The sequence below is a fragment of the Triturus cristatus genome, chromosome 12 (genome assembly GCF_964204655.1).
Source record: "Triturus cristatus chromosome 12, aTriCri1.1, whole genome shotgun sequence".
Classification (NCBI taxonomy): domain Eukaryota; kingdom Metazoa; phylum Chordata; class Amphibia; order Caudata; family Salamandridae; genus Triturus; species Triturus cristatus.
The window spans coordinates 661,229,572-661,253,664 of NC_140595.1; the positions used below are offsets into that span (position 1 = coordinate 661,229,572).

At 42.5% G+C, this 24,093-nt stretch overlaps 9 non-coding genes across 9 annotated transcripts; 6 read left to right on the plus strand and 3 right to left on the minus strand.

Moving 5' to 3' along the window:
• Positions 1-467: 467 nt before the first annotated feature.
• Positions 468-562, minus strand: TRNAI-UAU (transfer RNA isoleucine (anticodon UAU)). The gene is made up of 2 exons: positions 525-562; positions 468-503 (listed from the first exon to the last, which is right to left on the minus strand). It is a non-coding gene; the product is annotated as a tRNA-Ile (tRNA).
• A 412-nt stretch (positions 563-974) lies between these two features.
• Positions 975-1,056, plus strand: TRNAS-GCU (transfer RNA serine (anticodon GCU)). The gene has a single exon. It is a non-coding gene; the product is annotated as a tRNA-Ser (tRNA).
• Positions 1,057-1,645: 589 nt separating this feature from the next.
• Positions 1,646-1,717, plus strand: TRNAT-UGU (transfer RNA threonine (anticodon UGU)). Its single transcript has one exon. It is a non-coding gene; the product is annotated as a tRNA-Thr (tRNA).
• Positions 1,718-19,849: 18,132 nt separating this feature from the next.
• On the minus strand, positions 19,850-19,944 carry TRNAI-UAU (transfer RNA isoleucine (anticodon UAU)). Its single transcript has 2 exons — positions 19,907-19,944; positions 19,850-19,885 (listed from the first exon to the last, which is right to left on the minus strand). It is a non-coding gene; the product is annotated as a tRNA-Ile (tRNA).
• Positions 19,945-20,355: 411 nt separating this feature from the next.
• Positions 20,356-20,437, plus strand: TRNAS-GCU (transfer RNA serine (anticodon GCU)). The gene has a single exon. It is a non-coding gene; the product is annotated as a tRNA-Ser (tRNA).
• Positions 20,438-21,026: 589 nt separating this feature from the next.
• Positions 21,027-21,098, plus strand: TRNAT-UGU (transfer RNA threonine (anticodon UGU)). Its single transcript has one exon. It is a non-coding gene; the product is annotated as a tRNA-Thr (tRNA).
• A 1,174-nt stretch (positions 21,099-22,272) lies between these two features.
• Positions 22,273-22,367, minus strand: TRNAI-UAU (transfer RNA isoleucine (anticodon UAU)). Its single transcript has 2 exons — positions 22,330-22,367; positions 22,273-22,308 (listed from the first exon to the last, which is right to left on the minus strand). It is a non-coding gene; the product is annotated as a tRNA-Ile (tRNA).
• A 412-nt stretch (positions 22,368-22,779) lies between these two features.
• On the plus strand, positions 22,780-22,861 carry TRNAS-GCU (transfer RNA serine (anticodon GCU)). Its single transcript has one exon. It is a non-coding gene; the product is annotated as a tRNA-Ser (tRNA).
• A 589-nt stretch (positions 22,862-23,450) lies between these two features.
• On the plus strand, positions 23,451-23,522 carry TRNAT-UGU (transfer RNA threonine (anticodon UGU)). The gene has a single exon. It is a non-coding gene; the product is annotated as a tRNA-Thr (tRNA).
• The last annotated feature ends 571 nt before the right edge of the window (positions 23,523-24,093 follow it).

Consider the following 24,093-nt stretch of genomic DNA (forward strand, 5'->3'; position numbering starts at 1 on the left):
TTTTTAAACTGCAAAGAAATTAAAAATGAATGTGGGATTGGAGGCACACTCTGAGCAGAAAAGCACCATAAGCTGCTATGGTGCAACTCAAGATGGTGAATAGAACCTTTAATATGATGATGCTCTTCTTTTGCTAGTTTTTTCGAGTCACCTTTTATTGTAAGTAGCTGATACAGCATTTTTTGCAGCTCTTCAGTTTATGGTTATCATGTGAGAACACTGTTTTCATCATATTTATTATTCTACAAATGTATTTTTAAATGCACTGATGTGGTGTTTGCATGAAATGCAAGATGGCACATCATGGAATGTTTAAACTGAGCATCGCGGAGGATATGTGATATTTGGCACCCAGAGGAGTAGGACACGTAGATCCTATAAGAAGTAAAGACTCTCTAGCAAGGGCCGTCAATACTCTGAGTTTAAACTTTACTTTTTGTGAAATGGTTTATGAAAAACAATACGGCTGTTCCAGGTGAGGCTCGAACTCACAACCTCGGCATGGCTCAGTGCAAGTACTGCTGTATAAGTACCGCGCGCTAACCGATTGCGCCACTGGAGCTCTCTCTTTTCACATCTCCCCAGGTGAGCCATCTACAGCTGACCAAGTAGATGACAGACACTGCTCCATCATTCACTGTGCAAGATCGACTCACATGCTAGCATGTTATCATGACTATTAAAAATACAGTCCAAACGGAATAGATTCTATAATTGTCCTATAACATATGCTCTGTCTATTCAAAACCCCATAGAATTATATCTTGACAGTTCTGACAAAGTCTAGGGGAATCTTATGAATATTTGTAATTAGCACATAGTAAGAATTTCCCAAAAATGAAATGTAGGTCCCTGATTGGGGGAAGACGTGGAATGTGAGATCTTGCCTCAGCTGTTTTTTTCTTTTTTAGGTACAGTATATTGACACTTCAGTACCTTTTGTGAAGCAAGGTTTCAGATGGGCCTGTAGGGCAGACGAGGTGGCCGAGTGGTTAAGGCGATGGACTGCTAATCCATTGTGCTCTGCACGCGTGGGTTCGAATCCCACCTTCGTCGGAAAGCCATCAGAGTCTCTTTTGATGGCCAGCATTTCTTGTAGTATAATTACACTCTCTTTCAAGACAGAGCCAGGATCCGCTAGATGGGATCATCTGACTGTTCCATTTTAACAAATATGTCAAATAAAGTGAAGTATTTTGTGCGTAATAGAAATTAGATCTTTCATGGAGTTTCCAGAGGATTGCCTTTCACTCACTCCTGGCTTATTAACCAGTTTGGATAAATAGATTGATAAGAAAGCAGCTCTTACTCCTAAAGTTTAGGCCGTCTCAAATGAATGACTGTTAACATATGTCTGCCCCACAGAGACAGATCACTTCTAATAAGTGGGTTCTCTATATGTCACTGATTGCAGACATACTAACTAGAGCTATCGGTATGGTCTTGAATGCGAAAACTCTTATTTTCTCATATGAAAATGTAGTTTTTCATACTTCCAAAAAAAGTGCCTTAAGCATGGTCTTCAATGTGTGCGCGCACGTGGACATTCATATGCAACTACGTTTCCATACAGAGTCTCAAAATCATAGATATATTCATACCTCAGTAAGAATACATGTTGCAATTTACATCCTGCGTGCAGACTGGCCTTGTAGCTCAGTGGCAGAGCACTGGTCTTGTAAACCAGGGGTCATGAGTTCAAGCCTCATCAGGGCCTTTTTACATGAGTCTTTCTGTATGTTGTTTTCAAGTCATTCTTCCCTGGAGTCACACCTTGCTTTAGGATTGCTTATTGCCAAGCTTCCCTTTCCTGCTTTCATATTATCAAGAAAATATCATGAAGATCATTGAATTATAAATTATTGCCTCGGGGGCGTGGCTTGGATGCCGCGCAAGATGGCCGGCTAGGTACGGAGCTCCGCCGCATCGACCACCTCACGGCGTTTTTTCCCGATGTAAACGGGACCGCTACTGAGCACCGTTGCCGGATTTGGCTGGCGGAACACTAGCAAAATCGGCGGAGCAGCTTTTCATCGCTTGTGGAGCCGTTTTCGCCCCTCTCCGCGATGAATTCCCTGCCCCTCACGGAGCCGCCATTTTGAAGCTCTTTCGAGCATCGGAGCCTCTGCTCACAGGAGCTGTCACTACACGACGTACCACTGGACACCAATGAACTTTCAGACACCGACTTCACTTCAGGGGTGAGACTTATATATATTGTGCAAGACACCTTTACTGCGTTTTTTCTCTCCTCCTCCACATTAGAGGAAACGTCCAAATACGCAGTTTTACGGCGCTTCACCCCTGACAACTGGATGTTTCCCGCCCTAACATGCTCACTGCTCTGAAATACTTTTTATCCTAAATTTCCTCCTCATGGCGCTATGATAACAACGTTCTCTGAGACTTTTTGCCCGTTTCTCCTGCGCCTCAGCTACTTCAGGATGCTCCTTCCTGTGCTTCCATTTTAGTCATTCTCCCCTTTTTTGTACTCGTTATTTAGCATACTCTAATTCTCTGTCGCCTTTTCCACTGAGTTACATCTGAGTGCTTCTCCCTCTCTTTGGAGATATTTCTGGAACATTTCACATGCACCTTTAGTCTTCTCACAGGGAATTGAGACTATATTGTCGCACGTTCATTCCTTTCTATGGTCAACTTACGCAAACCTAAATTTGTCTTCATACCATCGAGGAGTACTTCAGGTGCATCTTCATCTGGTACTAATAGAGCCACTGTGTCTGCGAAAATGACGACTCCAAAATCATCATTGGCTCATACTAACACCAGTAAGTCTTCCCCACCCGCTCCGGCGGGCAAGCGCCTCAAGCAAAATTCTCCTACGCCAGAAGACAATCCTTCTCATTCTTCTATTGACCAAATTCTAGAGGAATTGCGTGCGCTGCGCCCATTTATTGAAAAGACGAGTACAGATATGCAGCTTTTAAAAGATAAATGGGAAAATATGGATGCCCGTCTCTCTACTGTTGAACAGCACCTTCCTAAAGTTCAGTCCAACACACAACGTATAGACTCTTTAGAAAAAACGGTCCTCTCACTCCAAAAGCATACAGAGGATTTGGAAAATCGAAATAGGAGGAATAACCTCCGTATTTACAATTTGCCGGAAAATCTTGAGGGGGATAATCCAGTAACTTTCTTCACCACTTTCTTGTCGAAACTTCTGGACCTACCACCTTCCACCTCCATTAGTATACAAAGAGCCCATAGACTAGGTGCCAGAACGGGCTCCTCCTCAAAACCTCGTGGAGTCATTATTTTATTTCTGAAATACACAGATCTTTTATTGATTCTCTCAGCCGCGAGGAGTAAAAGACAAGTGTCTTGGCAAGGTCAACGAGTATATCTATCTCAAGATGTCTCTAATGTCACCGCCTCCAGACGTAAAGAATTTCTGGCTATGCGTCCCTCTCTGCGCGCCTTGGGAGCAAGATATGGCTTGTTTCATCCTTGTACTCTCAGAGTCACCTATCGAGAAAAGACTTGGTCATTTCAGGAACCTGGAGAATTAAGGAACTTTCTTCTTCTACACAGTGGAGAAGGGATGGACGCCTCCTCTTCTGCTTCGACCAGTGGCTGAAATTGGACTTTTATTGTTTAACTTGTTTGTCTTCCTAATGGCTTGTCTTTGACTTTGTGTATTCTCCTTACTTCTCATCTCAGTTCTTACACTCTCTATTCGTATCTCTTCTCTCCTTTATCTGTTTCTGGCATCTCCTATATATCCCTCTTTTTTCTTTTTCTACTCTCTGGACTTCTATTTTTACGTCTACATGTTATGTATGTTAACATTTTTCCCTTTTTTCCTCCCCAGACGGATATGTATCGGATACTCCTCTCAACACCTTGTCCCATTCCATGTTCCTTTTGTGCGGTCTCGATGTGGTTCTCCTCCTGATCCTGGTCCGTACGTCTTGTAAAGCATCATCACCTCCCCACCTTCCCCATGTGTATTTTTTTTTCTCTTTCAGGTATGTTTAACGCAGTCATCCTTCTGGATTTGTACTGTCTTCTATGCATTCTCTCTTCTCTTCCTTCTTCCTTCCCCACTGGTCTCCCTTCCCTTTTCCCATCCCTCCCCTTCTCCCTTTTCCTTTTTCTTCTCCCTTTTCTACCTGTTCTTCCTTCTTCCTTTTTGAAGAGTTTTATGGTTAATACTTCTATACAGTTTGAATTATTATTACATGTACAGTATGTTTTTGCAAATCTTGATTTAGATCAGTTTAGTAAGCTTTCACCTTCAAAGTTGTTTCATGGAATGTGAAAGGATTTAATCACCCTATCAAAAGGCAAAGAGTACTCTCCCACCTTTCCTCTTACAATCCAGATATCGTCCTTATCCAAGAAACTCACCTATCTGACATCGAATCTTTAAAGCTAAAGCGATTATGGGTTGGAACTGTTTTATTTTCTTCTGCTTCCCAAAAAAAGAATGGAGTAGCCATTTTGATTCATAAGCGTCTCCAGTGTAAAGTAGTTCTAGAAGAAAAGGATGACGAGGGACGCTGGGTCTTAGCTAAACTACTAATTAACAATATCCCACTTACGATACTCAATGTTTACGGTCCCACATGTTTTGACTCCTCTTTTTGGCCCTCCATTACAGCAAAATGTATTCAGCGTAAAGATGATGCTTTTCTATTGGGTGGAGACTGTAACCAGATCATTGACCCATTTTTAGACCGAAGATCCTCTGTTCGTTTTTCTCCTCATAAACCTCATAAACAATTCCTTGACACTATCACCCAAACTCATTTGGTAGATTCATGGAGACTCACTCACCCAGACGTTATGGATTTTTCCTTCTTCTCTCCTCCTCATGCTTCCTTCTCCCGCTTAGACTATATCTTTCTCTCTTCATCTCTTTCTCAACACCTTATTTCTTCCTCTATTGAACCGATTGTTATCTCTGACCATGCTCCTATTATTACTGTTTTTGACCTTCTTCCTCCTACTCCTAAATCTTCTCGCTGGCGCTTCAACCCTTCTCTTCTTACTGATCCTCTTTTTTCCTCCTCTTTTCGTGCTTTTGCTTCTGAATTTTTTCATCTTAACTCTACGCCTGATACCCCACCTCATACTCTTTGGGATTCCTTCAAGGCCACAGCCCGAGGTTTTATTATTGATTTTGTCTCTAAAAAAAAGAAAAAATTCCTTCAAAAGCGTAAAGTCACCCTTGCACATATTAAATCTCTGGAACATCAATTCTATACTTCCTCTGATAAGATTATGTCTCCTGAATTGCTTAAGGCTAAGATTGCCTTTAACAAACTTACCACAGACTCTGCCTCCTCTTTTCTTCTCCGGAGCAGCGCGCGATTTTATGGAGGTAGAAATAAATCAGGTAAACTGTTAGCTAATTATTTAAAATCTCGTAAAGAACGTACTAATATTGATTCTATTTATTCCCCCTCTAATGTACTTCTTCATACCAATGCAGAAATTTTGGAACAATTCCACTCTTTTTATGAAACTTTATATACTCTGTGGTAAATAAAATATACCGGACTGAATTTCATACGGGATCTTAAATAAAGTAAAATAGCTCAAAATAACAAGAGGCAGAATCCGTGGTATAAGAGGTTTTCTAATGGGCTTTATTCCATTCAAAATGGCCGACTCGAGTCGCGGCCTTCAGGTTCCGTCACCACGAGGGTTCAGGAAGTGAAGTACAATAATTCATTGACAGACATGTATTTTTATAATAAGTGCATTACAATGAAACGAATGTAAAAGGCGTAACATTTGATAAGAAAAATGACGTGACAGTGACATAATCGAAACTAGGCGTAACAAGGAATAAAAGAAACATGATTGGTTTGCATTATCAGACATAGGTGGATCTATAAGATAATACTTGGCATAGATGCGCGCGCAGCAGCATGACGTGTAATTGACGTGCAACTAGGGGGTGAAGGGGACTTGACATTTAGCTCTACATGTGGAGACGAGAAGTCTGGGGGGTCAAGTCAACCTAATCCCAAATCATATCTATCATCCTATGTTTGGAGAACTATGTTATCCACAAGGAAGGACTCTCGGACAGAATCTATTCTATACTAACTGTGTGTGCGTGTACAAGCGTCTAAGTGTCTATATGAGATGCGAGGGGCAGAAAACATTCCATGGCAGCAGGACTATGAATCACTTGCAGGAGGACGGAAAGGCTGAGTCCTTGCTTGTGAGCTAAAGGAAATGTTTACCTAAATCACTTGACAGGAATGCATCGGCTAAAGAGCAAAATAGATAATTCGAAGGTGAAATACAGCTTCTTGGCAGGCATGCGAAAACTGGCCGAGGCAGGCACCGTTAGCTGCACAGGGAGTAGGACAAAGTTCATGGATACAGATGCGAGCTCAAGCTGAAGCTGTCAAAGACAGAGAGCAGGGAAAGGCTTTGAGGACAGAATCGGGCCTACTTGCCTGAACTGTAAAAATGGAGTAACTTAGCCATATAAAGTCGGTGGCCTTTCATACCTAGGAATCGAATATCCAGCCCATCAATGGCGGATCTGACAGAGAACATGTCGACGGTAGACACACATATGTTTGCGTCTTAGAAACTGGAACTGGAGGGAACATACATGTACTTGTAACATGCATATAGAACCGTTGGGGTCCAAGATAGGGGACATAACTGATCAGGAAAATCCACATTTCCACATTCCCTCCTTGTCCCCTTCTTGCCCTTCAAGAGACATCAATCTTCATCATTCCATCGATTTGCTCATGGAGCATCATTTCTTCTTCCTTCTTCTTCCGGCATTCTGAACGAGACCTTGGTGGTGGAATACACGATGTGGCACACAGACCACAAATCGCTGGTCCACATTGTAGACATAGACAGCAACTGAATAGTATGAGAAGGCCAATACCTAGGAAGGATAGAACTCTCCATCCCCAGGCTGATATCACACTCCAAAACCACCCGGACCACGTCCAAGTGCCTGGATTCTCGTGTATCTGGCTTACAATCTTATGAAGGCGTGTTATAGCTTTATATACAGATGGCGAATTTTCTGGTATGAATATGCAGCAGCTGGATCCGATGACCCTGCAAGCTCCGCCCCTATCGGCCAGGATGACGTCAAGGACAAGACGATTCTGGAGAACAACAATTCTCATCACTGATTGTTCCTCTGTCAGATTGCCTAGGGCGGCTATAGTCTCGTTTACTACAGCTTCAAGAGTCTTGGTGAGTCTGCGTATCAGCTTACTATTTGATATAGTACCTATATAGGGAAAGATACCTTTATTGAAATCTACATATTTGTCCCATGCTGTCTCAGTATAATCGACAACTGGGAGATCTCTTCGCTCTCTATTGTGTACTAAATGAACATTTCGATAATAATCAGGGGGAGCTAGGAAAACAGGTGGCAAAAGGAATGCTATGTAACAGGTACCATCCCAATCTAGAGGCAGGCGCATATATGCCGTCTGGCCACATATGAAGTAAGAATGGCGAGAAGCTCTAAATGAAGATTTACCTTGATCACTATATTCTACTATAGTAACGCATTGGCTATGGCCCATATGTATGGAACCAACTTTTCTCACACATAATTCACCCTTAACTGGAAATACTGACATAGTGGGCAGAATTAGTTCAACTTCGGATTTGACATTCAAAATCATAAGATTAGGCGTAAAATTACCTAATTTATACACTTCATTTTCTAAATCAGTTCCTGTTCTACTGGGGTGACCCTCCTTATTAGGGTGACAGACTTTGAATAAAACTAGATTCAGATTTCCCCATATCCAATGTTGTTGATAAACTGCTGTGTCTGGGTCTATGGAATTTAATAAACTAAACCATGCTCCACAGGAGCCATTGTGTGTGAACGGATGTGGAAAGAAAGGCAGAACTCCTTTGTTATTCTGATAGGGAGGAAGTCGGCCACACACCCAACAATTGGTGGCATTACTAGTCTGATGGGAATGATGTAACATACTAATGAATGTGTTATTACGCAGCGCAAGTCTATAGGACAACTCATGTGGGGGTAGGTCACTAAAAGAATGTTCATCAGTTATATTGAAAGCAAGTTTAGAAACAGGATAATACATATGCAACAATATACTTGCAGTAACTATTAAAAAACTCAAGAAAAACAAAATTAATAAAGTCACAATACAGTGGCTACGCAGTGATTTACAATAAGCATGTCGTTTCATTATGATTCTGGACTCTACATGATTCAGACCTAAGGGATACATGTCGGGACAGATTCAACCGCTTCACCTTGGAGAGGACTTAAACAATCAAATCGTCCGACAGTTTAGATCTGGACCTGAGTTTCTGTTTATAGAGTTCGGTGCTACTGGCCTCAGCCAAAGGTAGCTTTGAGTCAATGGGGGAAGACACACGGGAAGTACTGTTTGTGTCAGGAGGAAGTCCAAAAAATTTTTTTATATGGGTGGAATGCACCCATCCTTTTCTTCCTTCGATCTTCACAGCTGTTCTGGTCGTCAGCAGGACCAACTTAGGAAGCCTCCACCTTGGCTCCAGTTGGGTTTTCCGATCAAAATTCCTGACGAGAACATAATCACCGGGAATTACATCATGAGGTTTCACCTCGGTGTTGTCGGGAAAAGCTGCGACTACCTGTGAACGACAAGATTGTAGTGCAGACATCAAGGAAGCCAGGTAATCTGTCAGCATATTACAGTCAACATCAGTTATTTTACGGGGTATAGGCGTCCCCCACATATTCGGTGGCCTACCAAAGATCACCTCATAAGGCGATAGCCCTGTTCGAGAGTGTGCTACCATCCTCATGTAGAATAGCGCAACTGGTAAGGCTACTATCCAGTCCACACCTTTTTCCTGACATATTTTAGACAATCTGATTTTTAAAAGTTGATTATGTCGTTCCACGAGACCTGCTGCCTCGGGGTGTCGGACACAGTGGAATTTCCACTGATATCCCAACAAGAGTGAGACATATTTCATTAATTCGGATGAGAAAGGCTGACCGTTATCTGAATATACAACACGTGGTAAACCGTACCGTGGGAAGAATTCTCGAACTAGCTGCTTGGCAGTAGTCGAGGCAGTGTAATCTGATACGGGATACGCCTCTGTCCAACGGGAGAGAGCGCAGACAACTACGAGAACATATTTGAATCCTCGACAACGTTCCATCTGAATATAATCCATCTGGAGGACTTCAAAAGGATGGTCAGGAGGCTGAAATCCACCCTGCTCTACGGGAACACTCTTTCCTGGATTAAACTGACAACATATCATACAGGTACGAACTTTTTGTTTAGCTGCTGCTCGTAAATGTTTATTGAACCAAATGTGCTGAATGCTGTCTAGCATAGCCTTCTCTCCTAAATGTGCTGGACTGTGAACTGTAGCTATAATGGCTTGAACCATGGAATCAGGGAGAAACCATACAGATTTCTCCTTCGTCATCCATCCTTGATCTGTCTGGATCCCTCCTAGTTCAGTCCACTTCTTTATTTCTTCTGCTGTGGCATGTGTCTGTATGTCAATTACGTCAAGTGCGGGATCCTTAATTGTCATACACTGTGTTGGTGTCTGAACTATTGGCTTTGTCATGTCTAATGTGCGATTCTGAGCAGTCTGTTTAGCTGTTTTGTCAGCTAAATCATTGCCTTGAGAAATGGTATCAGTAACCTTCGTGTGTGCTTTACATTTCATAATCGATATAGCAGTGGGTAGATGTATTGCGTCTAACAAAGCATGAATGAGGGGTCCGTGCTGAATGTGGGCACCATGGGAGGTTAAATAACCTCTCTCTCGCCACAGCACGCCGAAGTCGTGTACAACTCCGAATGCATAACGTGAGTCAGTGTATACATTAACTTTCTTATTTGTGGCTTGAATACAGGCTTGTGTTAGAGCAATAAGTTCTGCTGCTTGGGCTGACAATGTATCTATACAATTTGTTTCAATAACTTCAGTGTCTGTTGTGACTGCATACGCGGCCACTAAATCTCCTGTACTTGTTCTCATGCACGATCCGTCTACATACAACGTCAGGTCTGGATCTAACAATGGAACGTCTGTCAAGTCTTGTCTAGGTTTCGTCTTTATTTCAATGATTTCAACACAATCATGAGCTAGTGGGTCTGTTCCAATTACAGGTAATAGTGTAGCAGGATTCAATGTATTACACCGTCGGATCTCTATGTGTGGTTGAAACAATGTCAGTTCATAACCGGTAAGTCTTGCTATGGTCAAGTGTTGTGTTTGTGTTCGGTTCACAAGAACCTCTACTGCATGTGGTACTTGTACTGTCAATGGGTGTCCTAATACTATGGCATCGCTTTGTCTGATTGCTAAAGCTGTCGCTGCCACTGATTTCAGGCATGCAGGCAAAGCCTGAGCTACGGGATCTAATGTACTGGAAAAATAAGCACATGGCTTGCGTGATCCTGCTTGATCCTGAGTGAGTACTGACAAGGCAGTACCTTCGCGTTCTGTAACAAAAAGTGTAAAATGTTTGCTATAACATGGCGTTGCTAAAACAGGTGCTTGACATAAAGCTTTCTTTAAGCTTTCAAAAGCTTGTGTATGTTCCTGAGTCCAAGGGAGAACAGTCGATGTGGCTGCCTCCTGTGTGGTTAACTGAATGAGTGGTTTTGCTAGAAAAGCGTACTGAGGGATCCACTGCCTACAATATGAAGTGAGGCCTATGAAAGCCCGCACCTCCTTCTGTGTCTGGGGTATTGACATGTTAGCAATTAACTGGATGCGATCTGGTGTAAGCTGCCTTCCCTCCTTGGACAGCGAGTGACCAAGATAAATAACTCGCTGAACACAGAATTGCAGCTTAGAAGGGGACACCTTGTGCCCCTTGTCGGCTAGGAAATGTAAAACTGTCAGAGAAGCCTTTTCACATTCTGGCTCGCTTCTTGCGGTGATCAGCAGATCATCGACATATTGAAGCAGTGCAGTATTGACTGGCATGTGGATACTGTCAAGTTCTCGTTTCAGTGCTTGGCTGTAGATGCTGGGGCTTTCTGTAAATCCTTGGGGAGCGCGTGAGAATTTAAAGCTGCGCCCATTTAAACAGAATCCGAACAAGTATTGGCTTTCCGGATCTATTGGGACGCTGAAAAAGGCATTCTTGAGATCGATTACAGTAAAGAACGTTGCTTCGGAATCAATTGCTGTCAACAATGATGATATATCAGGGACCACAGGGAATTGTGGTACAATACACTTGTTTAGTTCACGCAAATCAATAACCAATCGGTATACTGGTGGGGCAGTAGGGTCAGTTCGTTTAAGAATCGGAATTATCGGTGAATTACATACATTGGAGTCTGTTTCTATAACTACTCCCTGGGCAATCAGCTCATCAATGATTTTCAGCAAAGCTACTACAGCATCATGCGGTAACTTGTATTGTCGCATTCGTGGTAGTACCACTCCTGCTTTCAATGTAACTCGATAGGGTGTAATGTTCATGCAGCCAACATCCGTAGGGCCTTGTGCCCATAGATGTACTGGTAAAGTCTGTAGTCGGGGATCCATGTCTCTAGACACATAGTGACCTTTAAAATCCCGCAAAAACAACCTTACTCCTTCCGGAGAACAACATATTATGGCTCCTAGTGCTTTCAGAGTTTTAATTCCTAACAGATTTTCTGGGCATGATTTAGTAAGCAATAAATCTGTAGTTCGTGTCAAAGGTCCTATCGTAAGTGGTAGAGGCTGTGATACTTCATTAACAATAGGTTTTCCCGAAAAACCAAGGGAAACATTTTGAGAGCCTGAGAGGGGTGCCCCTGGAACTTCACTACGTTTTATAGTTGTTCGACTTGCCCCTGTATCGAGTAAGAATTTTCTATCTTGACCTAATAATTCACTATGTACATAAGGTCCTTCTTGATCTACAGGAATCTCGATAAGCGGTAAGTCGACTTCCCTCTCTAGGCTGGTTCATGCGTAGCGCTGATATTCAGGGTATTCATACTGTGCAGTCTGATACATTTGTCGTGTTGTGGTTTGTGTGGCAGTAGCAGGCAACGGTGGTGCAGCTGGCACAAACTGTATGGGTTGCTGTGAGGCTGGCATGGACTGTTGCTGAACTGGCATGGACTGTCCATGCTGCATAGCTCCTTGTTCATTCTGATCTTGTCTAACTAATCGTGGTCTCTCTTTTGCAATACCTGTAGCTATATTACGTTTCAGGACTGGACAATCATGTACATAATGGCCTAGTTGTTTACAGTAATTGCAGGTTCCTTTTACAGGAACTGCAGAATCACCAGAATGTGTCACACCCCTTTTGTGACCATCTGCTGGTACTGTCTGAGAAACTAGCATTTTCATTTTTGTATCCTTCATGCGTCTATGCTCGTGTTCTTGTTCATCCCTAATTCTATTGTGATGATACTGTAACATTTGTAGCATTTGCGACGGAGTGTTACTTTGCCAGGTACTCTCGAATTTCAATATTCTATTCTTCACTGGAGGCAATGCATTTTCCACCAATTTTGTCACAAATAAATGTGGATATGAGTCACTACTTGCTTTTATACCACTATTTATACCAAAACATTTTTCAAATCGAGCATAATAATCGCTTGTGTCTTCATCTTGCTTTTGTTTGCAGGCTGTGATTGCACCCCAATCTTCCTTTTTTGTAGTTAATAAACGTGGCAGTACCTGTACTAGTAAACCTGGTAACAGTTTAACTTTATCCCCGAGCCCCGAACCTGCAGTTCGGCCCCTTTCTTCCTCTGCTAATGCTGTCCAGTCTATCTTTTGGTCTCCTACTTCCCACTCTTTTTCTTTCAGTTTTTCATAAATGCCAGCAGGCAAAAGCACCTTTAATATCGTCATAATATCAGGAAAGGTGTACTCTCCCATCAGTAACATGTCTTTAATTTCTCGGTGGAAACCCGCTGGGTCTTTGTCATGACTAGGTACTACTTTCTTCATTTCTAATAATTCCATTTTCGATATGGGTGTGTAAACAAATACACGGTGAAACTCATTGTCTTCGCCTTTTATTGGGTGCACTTCTCGTAAAGGATTTTGTCTATCCATATAGTACGGTGCTCTTTCTCTGTGGGGCAGCGAGAGAGAATCCGGACTTACAAAAAGGACATACTGTTTACGTGACACTAATATCTCTTTAATTAGTTTGTTACTAGAACCTCTCCATCTGTTTGTGAGTAGTTCCGTTAATATATCAGGTAAAGGACCAGGGTCAGCATGTTGGCACTTATATAATATGAGGAGTTGCTGAATCATATAGATTCCAGCTAAGCGTTGTTCATCTGTACTGAGATTGAGAAACGTGTGTGCTACGGTCTCATCACCGTATTTTTCAGGACTGTCAATCCAGTGAACGGCTGATCTGGCTAATTCTTGCTCATCCATGGAATCGAGGAGGTGGTAACCCCTTCGTTCTCGTAGTATCTTATCTGCGGCTTGAAACGAATGTTCAGGAGACTTCAGATTTATTACAGGCGTCGGATACGTTCTGCTGTTTTTTGGGCATACAGAATGTATTGGATCAGGAAAACATCTAGTATTTTCACAGGATCTTCCTCTGCCTACATAGGCTATGGTCTCTGACTGTCTTGCGGAATTCCCTGATTCGGACACTTCATCTTGCTCAAACTCGTCTGTTCCCAATCTTTCTTCATGAATATGCTCTATTTCTTTACGGATTTTTCGGCACATGGCTATTATACAATTTTGCTTATCGTGTCTCCCTTCTGATATATTCTGACTCCATCTTGTAAGAATAAGCATTGCATTCGGGTCTACCCCCGGACGATCTTGATTTCTGATCATACAGTTTATGAGGAAACGTAACAGTTCCCCCTGGATCTCTACTTTCTGGAATTCCATAGCTCTGTTAATACATCCTGGATCTCGTCCTGTTTGAACAAAATGATATATGTTGTCTAGATGCGTAGTCATCCCTGGTAACCTCGCTAAATACTCTGCGGCTCGCCTGATACGTAATGATGCCAGGACCATTTCGTCCTCTTTACCAACCACCGGGTCATATCTACAATTTACAAGGAGTTCCTTAAGCGTACGTTCACTTACGAATTTAGGTGTACGTGAATGTGCTGACTCTTGAAAGACAAGTTTATTTATTCTAGGTGGTGTAAAAGTACTGCTAGCACCTCCCGTGGCCCTATCTGGGGCGTCGGGTGTGAATGGGTTCGTTGAACGTGACACAGCAACTATGGGTGTCGATACCTCTGTAGAGTCGACTGCGGAGACAGATGCGGAAACAGATGTGCTTGCCGACGCTTGTGTCGGAACTTGCTGTTGCACGGGGACAGGTACCTGATCCTGACGTTCAACCCCTCCGCCAGACGGTCTATGTGGTGTGGCGTTAGCATACTCGGGAGCTGCGTCATCTAGATATGAGGAAAGAAAAACATCTTCTGCGGTTCTTGGAAGCCCCTTTGGATGTACCTTAATTGGAAATAATGGGGGTGGCAAGTCTTTTGGTATCTCTGGAGCAGCCTTAGGTAATCCTTCGGCTAATAGGGGATACATACCATTCATAAGAGCATTTCTTTGTCTATTTACTTGTTCTGATCTCACTCGGATACCTTCCTCAATTAATAGATTTTCTTGAACTTTATTTGAACTTTCTTTACTCCTCTCTTCTTGTCTACGTGCTTTTTCTGTTCGTCTATGAGATTCTTTACGCCATAACTCAACAGCGTCTTTCTGTGACTGTCTGACCTTTCTTTTCCATAACTCTTCCTCCACTTTCATGATGCACTCTGCATCCCAGGTTCCCGCTATGGGCCACCTTTGACTTTCCGGTAATCCCTTGGTATAATCTACCCATAGATCAAGAAACAATATGGCATCTAAGCCATGTTTATGGTACATGAAATGCCCTGGAGTGTCCCTAGGAGGAATAGGAACTGCTTCTTCAAGCACCCCTTTTCTGGTAGTAATCTGTCTTAACTTCGAGAAGAGCGGCATATTTACAACTGATCTGATACTTACTCTTGAATTTTCTTAATACGAAAAACACAATAAATGAACAGTGAACAATGAACAGTCATTCGTACCACAATATGCAAGACATTTCTGAATACTTTAAACATTAAACATTAAACATTTTAACAATGATCGACAATGATGACAGTCTGCCTAACTAATCACCACGCTGAATTCTTGACAATAACTGAATACTTCGGAATACTTGATATACTGCTAAACAGTACATATACACTGCTAAACAGTGCAGACCGGATTTGTGTACCCAAATCCGTCTTGACCGGCACAACCTATGTGCGCGTCAACACGCCTCCCCGGCGATGGTACTCACCGAGTAGCTCCTTGAAACGGAAGGCCTCAGAGAATGGACAGGACTCGATAACTGCGGACAGCGGACCCTCTCGACATCGGGATTTCGGAAAACCTGGTGGGCCTCTGTATACCTCGGATCTTGCTCTCTCAGCTAGGCTCTGGTCGGGATACTTCGCACTTCTCACCGCCTCGTCTGGGTTGATCGCAGCCTCAGTCGCCCCCGCTTGACCGGAGGGAGCTTACAGGAAATCCTGCTGGTACGCGTTTATGGTCCGTCCAGCTGTGGCAGGAGACCGGGCCTGCAACGCACCGCCGGCGCGTGAGATGAGAAAGTGTCCCTGTTCGGGCGCCATTCTGTGGTAAATAAAATATACCGGACTGAATTTCATACGGGATCTTAAATAAAGTAAAATAGCTCAAAATAACAAGAGGCAGAATCCGTGGTATAAGAGGTTTTCTAATGGGCTTTATTCCATTCAAAATGGCCGACTCGAGTCGCGGCCTTCAGGTTCCGTCACCACGAGGGTTCAGGAAGTGAAGTACAATAATTCATTGACAGACATGTATTTTTATAATAAGTGCATTACAATGAAACGAATGTAAAAGGCGTAACATTTGATAAGAAAAATGACGTGACAGTGACATAATCGAAACTAGGCGTAACAAGGAATAAAAGAAACATGATTGGTTTGCATTATCAGACATAGGTGGATCTATAAGATAATACTTGGCATAGATGCGCGCGCAGCAGCATGACGTGTAATTGACGTGCAACTAGGGGGTGAAGGGGACTTGACATTTAGCTCTACATGTGGAGACGAGAAGTCTGGGGGGTCAAGTCAACCTAATCCCAAATCATATCTATCATCCTATGTTTGGAGAACTATGTTATCCACAAGGAAGGACTCTCGGACAGAATCTATTCTATACTAACTGTGTGTGCGTGTACAAGCGTCTAAGTGTCTATATGAGATGCGAGGGGCAGAAAACATTCCATGGCAGCAGGACTATGAATCACTTGCAGGAGGACGGAAAGGCTGAGTCCTTGCTTGTGAGCTAAAGGAAATGTTTACCTAAATCACTTGACAGGAATGCATCGGCTAAAGAGCAAAATAGATAATTCGAAGGTGAAATACAGCTTCTTGGCAGGCATGCGAAAACTGGCCGAGGCAGGCACCGTTAGCTGCACAGGGAGTAGGACAAAGTTCATGGATACAGATGCGAGCTCAAGCTGAAGCTGTCAAAGACAGAGAGCAGGGAAAGGCTTTGAGGACAGAATCGGGCCTACTTGCCTGAACTGTAAAAATGGAGTAACTTAGCCATATAAAGTCGGTGGCCTTTCATACCTAGGAATCGAATATCCAGCCCATCAATGGCGGATCTGACAGAGAACATGTCGACGGTAGACACACATATGTTTGCGTCTTAGAAACTGGAACTGGAGGGAACATACATGTACTTGTAACATGCATATAGAACCGTTGGGGTCCAAGATAGGGGACATAACTGATCAGGAAAATCCACATTTCCACAACTCCGGAAAACCCTCCCACCCCAGAGCTTATTCAATCCTACTTTGACAACATACCTCAACCAGATACTTCCCACCTTAATATTTCGGCTGTTGATTCTGACCTTACGATTTCGGAACTGTCCTCTGCTCTATCCTCCCTCACTAAGGGGAAAACCCCAGGACCGGACGGCTTCCCAGTTGAATTCTACCTACATTTCTCAGACCTTCTTTTACCCCACCTTCTATCTCTATTTCAGTCTTTTTGTTCTACTGGATCAGCCCAAGGCTCTTTTCAGGACGCTACCATATGCCTTATCCCTAAAGATGGTAGAGACCCTAAGTTCTGTAAAAATTATCGACCTATATCTCTAGTTAATGTTGACTATAAAATTTTTGCGAAACTATTAGCCCTTCGCCTTGACCCGCTCCTACCACATCTTATAGGGAAAGAACAATGCGGCTTTGTTAAGGGCCGCTTGACCTCGGATAACTCTAGACTCTTTCTTAATGTTTTAAGTAAAGCCCCTTCACTATCGATTCCCCTTGCAGCCATTTCAGTAGATGCTGAGAAAGCCTTTGACCGGGTTGACTGGTCTTTTCTTCTGGCCTCCTTAAAATGGCACGGCTTTAACCCTAAATTCATATCTTATATTTCTTTGATATATTCTATGCCCAAAGCGTCTGTTCTCGTTAATGGTCAACTCACTTCCCCATTCACACTTCAACGTGGTGTTCGTCAGGGCTGTCCCTTATCACCTCTTTTATTTATTTTAGCGCTTGAACCTTTCCTTACCTCCATACGCAATAATCCATCCATCTCTGGCTTCCCGTACGGTAAACGTCATCTTAAGTTGTCTGCATATGCTGACGATATTCTTTTATTTATTTCTGACCCGCCTACCTCAGTCCCCGCATTACTAAACGAATTTCAGAAATTCTCCTTGGTCTCCGGTTACAAAATAAACTCGGACAAAACAGAGATTCTTCCTTTAACCAAACTTTGTCTCCCCCACTTTTTCACGGCTACTGGCTTTGCTTGGAATTCTACAAAAATTAAATATCTCGGCGTTCTTTTTTCTAGCTCTATATCCTCCTCCATTCAACTCAACATGAATGCAGTCATATCTAGGATAGACTCATTACTCACCTCTTGGAATCCACTATTTCTTTCCTGGTGGGGCCGTCTTGACTCCATCAGAATGATGATTGCCCCTATTTTGATCTACTTATTATCCATGCTCCCACTTCGTATCCCAAACTCCTATTTCCGTCGCATTGATTCTACGTTGTCCAAATTTCTTTGGAAGCAGAAAAAAGCCCGCATATCGCTTTCCAACTTACGTAAATCTAAACTTAATGGTGGTACCAACTTTCCAGACTTTCGCCTCTATCATAAGTCCTTTTCCCTTCGACAGGCTTCCCGCTGGTTATCTCAGGAACCCTCCCCTTTTTCTCCCCTCTGGCTTTGTGTTGAACAGGAACTACTGCTTCCGTACTCTTTCCAAGAAGTAATTCGTTTTACCTCTAAAGCCCCATGCCTTAATCCCCTTTTATTCAAGCATACTTCTTCTCTTCTGCGCCCTTTAGTTTCACCTTCCTCAGTAACGCAGGAATCCTTCCTACTATTGCCTATATGGTACAATTCACTTCTATTAATTAATTTAGCTTTATATTGACCTTCTTCATACTTCTTTTTCATTCATGCAATTACTCATATGATGGTCTTTTACTGTACTTTTTGATTGCCATTGACTGTATTTCCTATTATTGCTTACCCATCCTCTACGATCAATACCATGTTTTTGTTTTCTTCTCTCCTCCCTTCCCCCCCCTCCTTCCCTCCCCATCATTTAAAATGCTTTGTTTTTCATTGTGATATTGGCTGCTTCTACTTTCTTTGTCCCATCTTATACCTTTGTTCTCATATTGGCTGATGTCACCTTATTGTAATACTTATTTTTCTCTAATAAAGCTTTCAAACATAAAAAAAATAAATTATTGCCTCACCCCTTCCGATCGCCTGACGAACGCCTGACAAACGCCATTCTCACCCTGGCGGGCAAGCCCTGCCGGGCAAAGCCAAATAAGCCATGCATATTTACAGTTCCTTTGAAAGGCAGAGCGAGGACTAGGACCTCTGTTCCGACTGAATCTGCATCCACAGAAAGGATGTTATAAGGCCCTACAAATTTCACCAAGGAGATGTGAAAGTCTTCCCCCATAAAATACTTTTTTTCCCAGATACCCCGGCTCTTAGGCAAATGAGGTTACTCCTCAAAACCCCACCCCCACTCACCATAAATATCCTTCTCTCCTGCTGTCCATTCAAATGATACAAGGTATCTTGTACATAGAGAGAAAGGGAGAATAGGCAGACTTGCTTCAAAGATTTGGTGACTTTGGATGGGTGGGTTGAATGAAGAAGTGAACCTGGTTTCTGGGAAAGGAGTATCGAGATGAAGATGAGGAAAAGTGAACATGGACCACATTCATAGGTTAGAGAAATACATTTAATAGGTTGAATGGTTTTGAAAAGTGAACTTCGAGCAGTAATTGTTGTTTTTTAAACTGCAAAGAAATTAAAAATGAATGTGGGATTGGAGGCACACTCTGAGCAGAAAAGCACCATAAGCTGCTATGGTGCAACTCAAGATGGTGAATAGAACCTTTAATATGATGATGCTCTTCTTTTGCTAGTTTTTTCGAGTCACCTTTTATTGTAAGTAGCTGATACAGCATTTTTTGCAGCTCTTCAGTTTATGGTTATCATGTGAGAACACTGTTTTCATCATATTTATTATTCTACAAATGTATTTTTAAATGCACTGATGTGGTGTTTGCATGAAATGCAAGATGGCACATCATGGAATGTTTAAACTGAGCATCGCGGAGGATATGTGATATTTGGCACCCAGAGGAGTAGGACACGTAGATCCTATAAGAAGTAAAGACTCTCTAGCAAGGGCCGTCCATACTCTGAGTTTAAACTTTACTTTTTGTGAAATGGTTTATGAAAAACAACACGGCTGCTCCAGGTGAGGCTCGAACTCACAACCTCGGCATGGCTCAGCGCAAGTACTGCTGTATAAGTACCGCACGCTAACCGATTGCGCCACTGGAGCTCTCTCTTTTCACATCTCCCCAGGTGAGCCATCTACAGCTGACCAAGTAGATGACAGACACTGCTCCATCATTCACTGTGCAAGATCGACTCACATGCTAGCATGTTATCATGACTATTAAAAATACAGTCCAAACGGAATAGATTCTATAATTGTCCTATAACATATGCTCTGTCTATTCAAAACCCCATAGAATTAGATCTTGACAGTTCTGACAAAGTCTAGGGGAATCTTATGAATATTTGTAATTAGCACATAGTAAGAATTTCCCAAAAATGAAATGTAGGTCCCTGATTGGGGGAAGACGTGGAATGTGAGATCTGGCTCAGCTGTTTTTTTCTTTTTTAGGTACAGTATATTGACACTTCAGTACCTTTTGGGAAGCAAGGTTTCAGCTGGGGCTGTAGGGCAGACGAGGTGGCCGAGTGGTTAAGGCGATGGACTGCTAATCCATTGTGCTCTGCACGCGTGGGTTCGAATCCCACCTTCGTCGGAAAGCCATCAGGGTCTCTTTTGATGGCCAGCATTTCTTGTAGTATAATTACACTCTCTTTCAAGACAGAGCCAGGATCCGCTAGATGGGATCATCTGACTGTTCCATTTTAACAAATATGTCAAATAAAGTGAAGTATTTTGTGCGTAATAGAAATTAGATCTTTCATGGAGTTTCCAGAGGATTGCCTTTCACTCACTCCTGGCTTATTAACCAGTTTGGATAAATAGATTGATAAGAAAGCAGCTCTTACTCCTAAAGTTTAGGCCGTCTCAAATGAATGACTGTTAACATATGTCTGCCCCACAGAGACAGATCACTTCTAATAAGTGGGTTCTCTATATGTCACTGATTGCAGACATACTAACTAGAGCTATCGGTATGGTCTTGAATGCGAAAACTCTTATTTTCTCATATGAAAATGTAGTTTTTCATACTTCCAAAAAAAGTGCCTTAAGCATGGTCTTCAATGTGTGCGCGCACGTGGACATTCATATGCAACTACGTTTCCATACAGAGTCTCAAAAACATAGATATATTCATACCTCAGTAAGAATACATGTTGCAATTTACATCCTGCGTGCAGACTGGCCTTGTAGCTCAGTGGCAGAGCACTGGTCTTGTAAACCAGGGGTCATGAGTTCAAGCCTCATCAGGGCCTTTTTACATGAGTCTTTCTGTATGTTGTTTTCAAGTCATTCTTCCCTGGAGTCACACCTTGCTTTAGGATTGCTTATTGCCAAGCTTCCCTTTCCTGCTTTCATATTATCAAGAAAATATCATGAAGATCATTGAATTATAAATTATTGCCTCACCCCTTCCGATCGCCTGACGAACGCCTGACAAACGCCATTCTCGCCCTGCCGGGCAAGCCCTGCCGGGCAAAGCCAAATAAGCCATGCATATTTACAGTTCCTTTGAAAGGCAGAGCGAGGACTAGGACCTCTGTTCCGACTGAATCTGCATCCACAGAAAGGATGTTATAAGGCCCTACAAATTTCACCAAGGAGATGTGAAAGTCTTCCCCCATAAAATACTTTTTTTCCCAGATACCCTGGCTCTTAGGCAAATGAGGTTACTCCTCAAAACCCCACCCCCACTCACCATAAATATCCTTCTCTCCTGCTGTCCATTCAAATGATACAAGGTATCTTGTACATAGAGAGAAAGGGAGAATAGGCAGACTTGCTTCAAAGATTTGGTGACCTTGGATGGGTGGGTTGAATGAAGAAGTGAACCTGGTTTCTGGGAAAGGAGTATCGAGATGAAGATGAGGAAAAGTGAACATGGACCACATTCATAGGTTAGAGAAATACATTTAATAGGTTGAATGGTTTTGAAAAGTGAACTTCGAGCAGTAATTGTTGTTTTTTAAACTGCAAAGAAATTAAAAATGAATGTGGGATTGGAGGCACACTCTGAGCAGAAAAGCACCATAAGCTGCTATGGTGCAACTCAAGATGGTGAATAGAACCTTTAATATGATGATGCTCTTCTTTTGCTAGTTTTTTCGAGTCACCTTTTATTGTAAGTAGCTGATACAACATTTTTTGCAGCTCTTCAGTTTATGGTTATCATGTGAGAACACTGTTTTCATCATATTTATTATTCTACAAATGTATTTTTAAATGCACTGATGTGGTGTTTGCATGAAATGCAAGATGGCACATCATGGAATGTTTAAACTGAGCATCGCGGAGGATATGTGATATTTGGCACCCAGAGGAGTAGGACACGTAGATCCTATAAGAAGTAAAGACTCTCTAGCAAGGGCCGTCCATACTCTGAGTTTAAACTTTACTTTTTGTGAAATGGTTTATGAAAAACAACACGGCTGCTCCAGGTGAGGCTTGAACTCACAACCTCGGCATGGCTCAGTGCAAGTACTGCTGTATAAGTACCGCGCGCTAACCGATTGCGCCACTGGAGCTCTCTCTTTTCACATCTCCCCAGGTGAGCCATCTACAGCTGACCAAGTAGATGACAGACACTGCTCCATCATTCACTGTGCAAGATCGACTCACATGCTAGCATGTTATCATGACTATTAAAAATACAGTCCAAACGGAATAGATTCTATAATTGTCCTATAACATATGCTCTGTCAATTCAAAACCCCATAGAATTATATCTTGACAGTTCTGACAAAGTCTAGGGGAATCTTATGAATATTTGTAATTAGCACATAGGAAGAATTTCCCCAAAATGAAATGTAGGTCCCTGATTGGGGGAAGACGTGGAATGTGAGATCGTGCCTCAGCTGTTTTTTTCTTTTTTAGGTACAGTATATTGACACTTCAGTACCTTTTGTGAAGCAAGGTTTCAGATGGGGCTGGAGGGCAGACGAGGTGGCCGAGTGGTTAAGGCGATGGACTGCTAATCCATTGTGCTCTGCACGCGTGGGTTCGAATCCCACCTTTGTCGGAAAGCCATCAGAGTCTCTTTTGATGGCCAGCATTTCTTGTAGTATAATTACACTCTCTTTCAAGACAGAGCCAGGATCCGCTAGATGGGATCATCTGACTGTTCCATTTTAACAAATATGTCAAATAAAGTGAAGTATTTTGTGCGTAATAGAAATTAGATCTTTCATGGAGTTTCCAGAGGATTGCCTTTCACTCACTCCTGGCTTATTAACCAGTTTGGATAAATAGATTGATAAGAAAGCAGCTCTTACTCCTAAAGTTTAGGCCGTCTCAAATGAATGACTGTTAACATATGTCTGCCCCACAGAGACAGATCACTTCTAATAAGTGGGTTCTCTATATGTCACTGATTGCAGACATACTAACTAGAGCTATCGGTATGGTCTTGAATGCGAAAACTCTTATTTTCTCATATGAAAATGTAGTTTTTCATACTTCCAAAAAAAGTGCCTTAAGCATGGTCTTCAATGTGTGCGCGCATGTGGACATTCATATGCAACTACGTTTCCATACAGAGTCTCAAAATCATAGATATATTCATACCTCAGTAAGAATACATGTTGCAATTTACATCCTGCGTGCAGACTGGCCTTGTAGCTCAGTGGCAGAGCACTGGTCTTGTAAACCAGGGGTCATGAGTTCAAGCCTCATCAGGGCCTTTTTACATGAGTCTTTCTGTATGTTGTTTTCAAGTCATTCTTCCCTGGAGTCACACCTTGCTTTAGGATTGCTTATTGCCAAGCTTCCCTTTCCTGCTTTCATATTATCAAGAAAATATCATGAAGATCATTGAATTATAAATTATTGCCTCACCCCTTCCGATCGCCTGACGAACGCCTGACAAACGCCATTCTCACCCTGCCGGGCAAAGCCAAATAAGCCATGCATATTTACAGTTCCTTTGAAAGGCAGAGCAAGGACTAGGACCTCTGTTCCGACTGAATCTGCATCCACAGAAAGGATGTTATAAGGCCCTACAAATTTCACCAAGGAGATGTGAAAGTCTTCCCCCATAAAATACTTTTTTTCCCAGATACCCCGGCTCTTAGGCAAATGAGGTTACTCCTCAAAACCCCACCCCCACTCACCATAAATATCCTTCTCTCCTGCTGTCCATTCAAATGATACAAGGTATCTTGTACATAGAGAGAAAGGGAGAATAGGCAGACTTGCTTCAAAGATTTGGTGACTTTGGATGGGTGGGTTGAATGAAGAAGTGAACCTGGTTTC